Consider the following 9,680-nt stretch of genomic DNA (forward strand, 5'->3'; position numbering starts at 1 on the left):
ACTCTTGCTCCGACTCTCTCTCTCTCTCTCTCTCTCTCTCTCTCTACCCCACCCCTCTTTAGTCACTCCTGTCTCTCTTTCTCTCTCTCTCTCTCTCTCTCTCTCTCTCTTTCTATCTCTATCTTTTTTTCCATATGCCTCCACTGAATCTTCGAGAGGGTAAACGTCGGTACTGACTTTGACCTGAAGTCGAGGAGAGTCTTCTTGTTCTTCTTTTTCTTCCTCTTCGAACGAGAGAGAGAGAGAGAGAGAGAGAGTCCTTCCTGCATTTCGATCGACGATGTTCCTATACCATCCTCGAAACAAAGAAAAAGAGAAAACGGATACTTTCCTCGCGATACAATCCGACAAGATAGGAGATTTATCGAACGGGAGGAGGGTGGTGGTGGTGGTGTGTGATGGTGTAAAGAGAAGTACCGAGCAGAGGTCGTTCCTTTTTTTTACGACGTTCGCGACGTCAATTTCACGGGGAAGCATACAATCGAGTCACGGATGGAGCATTAACATCGGTCTCAATCCCAGAGTTTAATCAAACGCTAACCAGTCGAGATTTAATCTGCCGCAGACACCCCGGAAATCGTACCCTCTCTTATTCCTCTCTCTCTTCTCTTCTCTCTCTCTCTCTCTCTCTCTCTCTTTCTGTCTGTCTATCTATCTCTCTTTCTCCTTCTCTCTCTTTCCATTTCTCTCGCACACACGTATTACTATGTACCTCGGTTCTCGTTTCCAGGATCCCTCGAGTATTTCCCATCTCTCTTTCTCTACAAATGCTTTCTCCTCGAATAGGTAATATAATCACAACACTGGGGGTCGGAGAAACGTTATTTATAGACGCTCTTGCGGTCGCAACGATCTGATTCTTCTAACGACGATGATATTGACTCTGCTTCTTTCTCTCTCTTTCTTTCTCTCTCTCTCTCTCTCTCTCTCTCTCTTTCTCTCCTTCACTTGTGGGATACGTTATATATGCTTCGGGCGCCGAAAACCCCCTAATGTCCCTCGGGGCAATGTTAAAAGCCGATTTTCCGAACCCAGACGTAACTCGACTGATCCCTTTCACAAGTACGAAGCGAATGAGACCGTTCGTCACGTTCCTAATCAACGATCACGAGCATGCTCGATCCATGCTCTATGTTCTATGGATCGAACTATACACTTCTACTTTCTATGAGAATAAATAAATTCTCACGTATTTATTTTATAGTTATATTTATTTTACACATTCAAATAACATCTCGTGTATTAATCTTATATTTTATGAAAACGTTCCTTTTATTTGTAACGTTATACTTTTCTTTTTCATTTTCTTTTCTACTTTTTTTCCTGTTTCATTTTTCTTTTTTTTTTTTCTTTTTTTTTTTCCTAACCAGTTTTGCCTACGCGGAAGAAACTCGTCAAGTTCGACATAAGGTTTAAAAGAAGTTATCGTCCTCGTGATCGGTACGGACGATAAGTTACAACCTAGAAACGTTATTCTACCTTTCATTACGCAGCCTAGAAAAGTTTTCGCGACCCACGTGTCGGTCGATCTATACGCCCACGTAATATACGAGAACACGAGGCAAAAGGCAGCGCCCCGTCGTCGTTCTTATCTCTTACGAAAAACTTTTGTCCCGTATGATTTAACTGCGTGGGATCGTACGAGCTGCGGCCGTTCGACGTTTCAAATCATCGAGTACGTCCAACGAATTACCTACCAACGTTTCTTCGTATATTACTATCGTAATAGAAACGTCATAGAAGTCGAAAATACTGTCGTCGGTGAGAAGGACGCATCAATCTTTAACTATCCTAGAAAAACTTTTAAAACTATCGAAGATTTTCAAATCCATAGTAAGTATACACGTACCGATCAAATTATCTTTCTTTTCTAATCTTCGTTAATAATTCTTCTATTATTTTTTCTCACTTTTTGTTTCTCTTTTTCTTTTCTTTTTTTTTTTTTTTTATTCTTTTTTCTTAATGTAACCATTCGCGTTAATTATTATCGAAATATATTAACGTATCGGTTAAAAATATTGTATATTATCTTTTAACGATTAATCAATATTTTTAGTTAATATGACGTACGAAGATATCTCGTAATCTTCATGAAATATATCTTATATTTTCGAAAATCAACGAAACGTCGAGTCTCCATTCGAATTTAGTGATAAAGATTATGATGATCGTAGCACGAGACGTGTTTGACCAGTATTTTATCGAAGGCACGAGCTCGTCGAGTAGCTTTCTTGTCTATCGTAAAAGAAGCCGACACGTTACGAGTATTACATATGCAGTAATATATGTGTGTGTGTGTATATATATATATATATATATATATATATATATATATATATAATTTGCCTTCCGGTCGAGAAAGAAGAAATATAAGACGTGTGTCGCCGATGCATGACTCAGAACTCGCAATCCTTCGACTTCGATCTCCACGATGATGTCTCGTCGTGTGTATTTTCACATATATATGTATTTATACGTTTCTTCTTTTGAATATATTTTCAACTAATTTTCTCAAATAAATTTTAATATAACCTGGTATACATATATTCTAATTTTAATTACGAACGATCAATGAACGTTTGAAAAAATTATAAAGTAAACGTAATAATCCCATTTCTTTTCCTATTTTTTCTTTTTTCTTTTTTACATCAATATTAAATCATAATAAAATATTATCTAGATATTCTAATTTTCAATCGAAGAAAATACCTTCTCATATCTCTAGACTATTCTCTAATGTTTTATCATCGTGAGATCGTTCAGCATACGTAAGATATGGATTATGAAATCGGAAAGATCGATGATTGCGACAAGACAAGGTCTTCCTGTTGTTTCTCTTAATGCAAATACATAACAAATCGATATGTAATCAATGGATATTAAAGAAACGGATTTTTTTATCTTAATTGACCCTATGCCACGAGTTAAGAGAATTCCAATTAATAATTCAAGCTTAGAACGATGTTTTTTCTTTTATCACCTTAACATCAAGTACGTCAGTTTTATATATAGGAACAACAAAAAAGAGAAAAGAAAATAAGAAAATAAAAATTAAAAAAAAAGAAAAAAAAAAAGAAAAAAAGAAAAAACTCGTTTACACCCTTCAACCTCTATTTCTTTATATACACATACACACACACACACACACGTGTACATACATGTATATATATATTTTTTCTTTTACAACGCAACGAAATATTCGAAGAAGATATCAATCGAAATCGAAGAAAACGAATACCGTGTAAGTACTATGTTGTACGATTAAGATATTCCAAAGTAATTTGCCTTACGTCCTAGCGAAAGGACAGTTCCATTTGTCACCCTGAGAAAATCGATAGGAACGTATCAAAAGAGGTGGAGTCACAATTGGTGCGAGCTTGGCAATTATGTAATTATATTGTCGCACGTTCGGCTCGTCATCGGACTTGGTTGAAGGGTTCTTTAATCGTACCAGATACTGGTTAACGTACTTAGATACTTACTTGCTTACTTCGTTTGGCGATGGCCATGCGATAACGAATTCGAGATTAATGGTATCCGAGACGCAGCCGTTACAATTTGTCTGCTGGTAAACAGCTGCTACAATGTTGCCTTCAAACGTATCTCTTACAAAATATGTACGCCCGACGCGACCGCTTTATTATCTGTTCGTCGATTAGTCAAATTCGCGTTTAGAAATTGCAATTAAGAAGATATATATATATATATATACCTGTAGTATAAGAACCGACGAAGATGAAAAGAAAGAGAAAGAGAAAGAGAGAGAGAGAGAGAGAGAGAGAGAGGAAATAAAAAATAAAAAGTACAAGAAAAAGAGTGTAGGTACATTCGTTGCTCGATCGACGATCTAAAGCTTTAATTCCAGTAATCTTCGCGTCAGAATGGCTTCCGATCTGGGACCCGGTTGTCGAAGGAACGTAAGCTCGTGTAACTACAAGAAAGAGAAAGAAAGAAAGAAAAAGAAAGAAAGAAAGAAAGAAAGAGAGAGAGAGAGAGAGAGAGAGAGAGAGAGAGAGAGAGAGAAAGAGAGTGTACAAGAGTTTCGTAGCTCGTGGTACCGCTCGTGATACCGCTGGTGGTGCACACGTCGAATAATAACATACGAGCCTCCGGGGAAAGAATAGGGGGCGCTTGGCATATACCGTAAGAATGGGGGTTAAGGGAGGGAAAGGATTCGATAATTACTACCGGGAGTCATGGAGGCGGCCCACGGAATCCTCCTCCCGCAACGAGCGCAAACGCGCAATTATTCCCCATCGGGCGCCCTCGGCCGATCTCCGATTCCGTATTTCCTCTCGAGCTATGGACTGCACACGTGCCTACTATTACACTAGACGAAACTGTCTAGTCTATCGCGAGAAATAATTTTCTTTTTTCCTTTAAATTTTGTTTTCTTTTTAAGGGGATTCCATATTCTTGGAAATTGCTTTTTCGTCAGCGAGGACAAAAATTAAGAAAGAAAGAAACGAGAGAAGCTTGTTTAATAATAAGATTTACGATACATTTTAATAATACCGTATGAGAAATCGAAAGATTCGTATAAGTTTCTCCTATAACGAGTTATATATATATGTGTGTGTGTGTGTGTGTGTGCGTGTGTTTCCTTTTTTGCTTTTTCTGACTATCTATATCTTCTATGCGTTACGTCGTCGTTATCTATATAATGTATGTATATGTATATATGTATATATATATATATATATATATATATATATATATATGATTTGTAATGCGTGACTTTGGATACTTTTTCACTGGGTAACGTTACGCTCTGACGCTTCGAAAAATGTTTGCTCTCTAGCCATTCACTAGAGTTACGGAGTTACGAGCGAGAATTAACGTTCTTCCACATATCCGACCACATAAATCAAAGAATGCCGTATGACGAAAAAAAGAACAAAAAAAAAAAAAACAGAAAAGGAAAGAAGACAAAAAACTCATTAGCCGTCCTTCCTTCGCTAACAAAGCTACTCTTAGCGAAGTGTGTTTCTTACTTTATCTATCTGTTTCTATCTCTCTATCTCTCTCTTTCTCTCTTTCTGTCGCAAAGAGATCGTTTCGAATGCGATTCTTTAAGTACACCAAGATATCTCGTCCGTAATTACACCCTATCGCACATGGTTATCTTCGTTAATGCTCGACAATGAACGCAGGACATCTTCATAAAATATGATTCATCGTGAACGACATTTTCTTCTTTCCTCTCTTCATTTTTTTCTTCCTCTCTTTACCCCTTTCTCTTCAGAGAAAGATCATTATTCTAATCTATGATCTCGATTGATACAAGAGAACCTTTCTTCCGAGAATGAAATCAGATTGACAAACATACGATTGAATTATCTCAAGTCTTACTAAAATTAATAAGGAAGAAATGAATCGAGAATTAACGACGATAACGAAAATCAAAGAATAATAGAACAATCTTTGCAAAATTTTTTTGAAAAAAACATTCTAAAAATAATGATACAAATATATTATATATATATATACCTTTAAATACATACATAGATACACACAAACACATACATATATATATATATATATATATATATCCAATATATCTCAGAATTTTGTCGCTTAAAATGGGGATGACATTCGAGAAGACGTTCTTGCAAATCTTTTTTCCTTTTCTATTTTTGGTCGGAAACATTGGCCAGCATCCTTCGAGTTTTTCCTTATGTCTCCTCGCGTTTCTCTTTCTCTTTCTCTTTCTCTTTCTCTCTCGTCATGGACGAGCGAGCGCAGTGGCGATGGGCGTGGTGGCCCGAAGTCAGAGAGCCGTGACGCATCGAGCGTACGTTTATTCACGCACACAAGTGGCACGCACGCGCACGATCGAGCACGGTCGAGAGCCGTGACACGGAACACGCTTCGCGGCGCGTAGTACTCACTCACTCACTCACTCACTCACTCACTTACTTACTTACTTACTTACTTACTTACTTACTTGCTTGCTCAACTCAGCTCGTGGCTTCATAGGCGCGTGCGCTTCATCATCTTCCTCGATATATCCATCTATCTTTTTTCTATTTTTCTCATTTGAATCAACTACGATAATACATTCATCTAGAGAGAAAGAGAGAGAGAGAGAGAGAGAGAGAGAGAGATAAGATTGCTATTGGATTTACGATCGTTAAAACTTTAAGATCGTTAAAAACCACAAATGTTAATACGAATTTGCGATATCTAATGGAATTATTTATAAAATGTCTTCTTTGAATTCTTCTTCTTTTTCGGATAAAATGATTCGGCCGCCATCTTGTCCATGTAATCGTCCTCTTGACTTTAAATACGTTCACTTGAATTTCTCTTGGACCGAGTCTCTCTCTTTCTCTCATTCTCTCGACATTTTATTTTTATTCTTATTCTTATTCTTATTCTTAATCTTCTTTTCCCTCAGTTCGAGAGTCTCGTAGGGGCGGTCGCTCGTAACGAGGTTAATAAATTCAAGCGTTCCTTTCGAATCGAGCGGACTCGAGTACGAAAATAAAGGGCATCGAGTTGTCGTTTGCTTTTGGAACTTACTTTCGTCATCTCTTTTCCTTCTCTATCAACATTTTCCTCTTGATAAAATTTTGGTGAAGTGAATTTCAAAAGTCATGGAACGTATATATATATATATATATTTTTTTTTTGGTATGTATGTATATGTGTACGTGTCTGTCTGTGATTATATAATTGATAATATAGAAAGAAATGAGGGATCGATAAAACGCAAACAACAAGATTATCGTAGTAGTTTTCCATGTTCGTCCTAGTGACACATAGAACGGCTCGCACGGTAACGACGTAAAGAACGGAGTGCCGATTCGTTGCTTTCGTGACAAAAACTCGTTAAAGCTCTAACGTGCATACCCCACGTACTGGTTCTCGTTGATGACGATGCTTCGTGGTGTGCTAGTATTGGAATAATTATGGAAAGTTATCGTCCCACGTTGAACCAGAGATGCCTGTGCTAAAATTTTAAATAAGAAGAGAACCGAAATATGAACGAACGACAGAAATAAATAAATAAATAAATAAATAAATAAATAAATAAGTAAGTAAGTAAGTAAGTAAGTAAATGAGTAAATGAATAAACAAACAAAATGTCTAGTGGATCTCGATAATGTCGAATTAAATAAAATAATACAACGATTAATTTCCCTTTACAAGCTCTTGACTGATGGTATTTATATTAACAACCACGTTCATGTTATGTACCTCGTTATCGTTCGTAGGTTTTATCAGGCTCGCGTATCTTTTACGTTACCATTTTACGAAAGGTGTTCCATCGCTCTTGGCTATGCAAAAATCGTTCGACGATAATATCGCAGAAGTTTATAATTACGACATCTTCCTTGCTAGAACTTTATGTATTGAATCAGTTTTTAAAAGTTTACATTTGGAGCATCGTTAATAAACGTCGTACGTCAAAGTTGTACATTCTTGACGAAACAAATTAACGTTTATTAATATATATATATATGTGTGTGTGTGTGTGTTCGCGCGCGCGCGCGTGTGTATGTGATATCACCCATAAAATAACGTACGTGTTCCAATTACTTTTAATTATTAAATTATCTCACTCGATCTACCCATCCAAGTACATATATTATTCTCATTTTATATTCAAAAACGTTTACTTTTCTCATATAAATTGAAACGTGAGATAATATAAAGCTCGTTAGATACTGATTGGTAAGTTTGAAAAGTTTGGAAGATGGTAACATCAGTGATCATCAATGTGGCACCCAACGTCGCACCACTCCCTCAGTGATCAGAGTCAGCTATAGTCTCGGTTTTTAAGTAATGACAATAGAATGACTGGCAATGCGTTAAACACCTGCATTCACCACCTTATCTCGCAGACCACCGCTGTTAGGACAGGTTTTCGCTATCGTTAGCTCTTCTGAATGATAATCGTCTCGTGCTCGGTCTCTCTCTCTCTTTCTCTTCTTTACGTTTTCCGTCCTTTCTCTCTCTCTTTCTCCTTGGGTGGTCCTCAAGCCCAATGGGACGCAAATCTGACGCGTCTCGCGCGTCGCCCTTTGCCATTGTAAACGAGCATACGCGTGGTACGTGACTTCGCTTTCATGGTGCGATCTCGACGACTCATCCCGGTCACGAATTTAAAATCGATCTTTCTTCTCCATTCTCTTTTAATCTTTTTCTCATCCATTCCGATGTGATATTTTTAACGACGATTATAAACGATCTAACTTTTATTTAATACGAAAATATCGATTCGAAGGGGATGACGAAGATTGCACGATGTAATTATGATAAATGGTGCACGTCGGTACCTACTCCTTTTGTATCCTTTTCTTTTTCTTTTCCCTCTATCTCTCTCTCTCTCTCTCTCTCTTTCTCTCTTTATCTCGTTTTTTTTTTCGTCAGAGCACAATCGTCAGTCGTTAATTATCCTTGCCAAGAGAATGCTCCTTTTCTTTAGAAAACTACGTAGGAAGAATAAGTAGGAAAATTTGTAGTTATCGACATCGGTCGTTCTTTATTTCTTCTTCTTCTTCTTCTTCTTCTTCTTCTTTTACTTCGATCGAGAGTCCAAGTTTCCACTTTAACGATGATGACAATCGAGGAGAGTAGACGGTGAATTTCTAGACGTGGGCGGAAGCAATTAACGTTGTTTCTCCATCGAAACGTTCCCTGTCTAAGGATTGACGATCGATATCGTAAGGCCAAGCACGATGTCGAGTTTCAACCCTCTTTGTCACTACCCTGTCGTAGACGAGCACACCTTGATCGTATTGATCGTCCATATTCCATAGTCATTCTCGTATTTAATAAAATAAAACTTCGAATAGTATCTAATACGACACGTCCTAAGTTAATCAAAGTCAAACGTATAAAGTCATTTGAAATATCTATGCAAATGAATTTTCTTTCTTTCTTTCTTACTTTCTTTTCTCTTTTTCTTCTTCTCTCTCTCTCTCTCTCTCTCTCTCTTTTCTTCCTTTATTATTCTACCTATACTTTAGGACGAGAATTAAAATGTCATGTTCGTGTTCGCATTACATCTCGTAGCACTCGCTAATGATAATTAGAAAGTATTCGAGTTACGGATGTCTCATCAGCACAGAGTAGATGTAATCTTATCTGCGATTTACATAATAACGACCCTCCCATATTCCATGCGATAAAATTATCTATTCCCGTGGATAGATAACATTTAAATTTCCACGTAGTACGTATTTTCATAAATCTTGTGTATAACGGTTAATCTCTTACTATCTCCCTCCCTCCCTCTCTCTCTCTCTCTTTCTCTCTCTCTCTCCTTTTTGTCTTTTTTATTTCATTTTTCTTTTTTGAAAAGAAAAGAAGAACTTACCATAACCCTCTATGCTTATGTAAATTAATGCGAGTGCTCGTTTAAGAACGCGCATCCATCCGCGATCGATCGGCACGAAATGATGAACGAAGATGCAGAATCATTGTGAAAATAAATTATGAATTTATTTGGAAAGTTTCTAGTTAAAAGTCTACCTCGAGGCGGCTTAATATATACGTTTTTCACGAATCCAAGAACGCCGACGCAGGTGCAAAACCTATGTACATGCCAGGATCGTAGGTTGACTTACTTCCGTGGCACGTTGAATATTTATCGAGGCTTCTCCTTGTTTGTGGGACCCTTCGTACATCTCTCTCTCTCTCTCTCTCTCTCTTTCTCTCTCTCTCTATCT

At 37.3% G+C, this 9,680-nt stretch overlaps 1 protein-coding gene across 1 annotated transcript in view; it reads left to right on the forward strand.

The window, feature by feature from the left end:
• Positions 1-9,680, forward strand: part of LOC122630310 (transcription factor Sp9-like) — a 99,049-nt gene that overhangs the window by 22,720 nt on the left and 66,649 nt on the right. The window lies entirely within an intron of this gene.

Source organism: Vespula pensylvanica, chromosome 7, assembly GCF_014466175.1.
Source record: "Vespula pensylvanica isolate Volc-1 chromosome 7, ASM1446617v1, whole genome shotgun sequence".
Lineage (NCBI taxonomy): Eukaryota > Metazoa > Arthropoda > Insecta > Hymenoptera > Vespidae > Vespula > Vespula pensylvanica.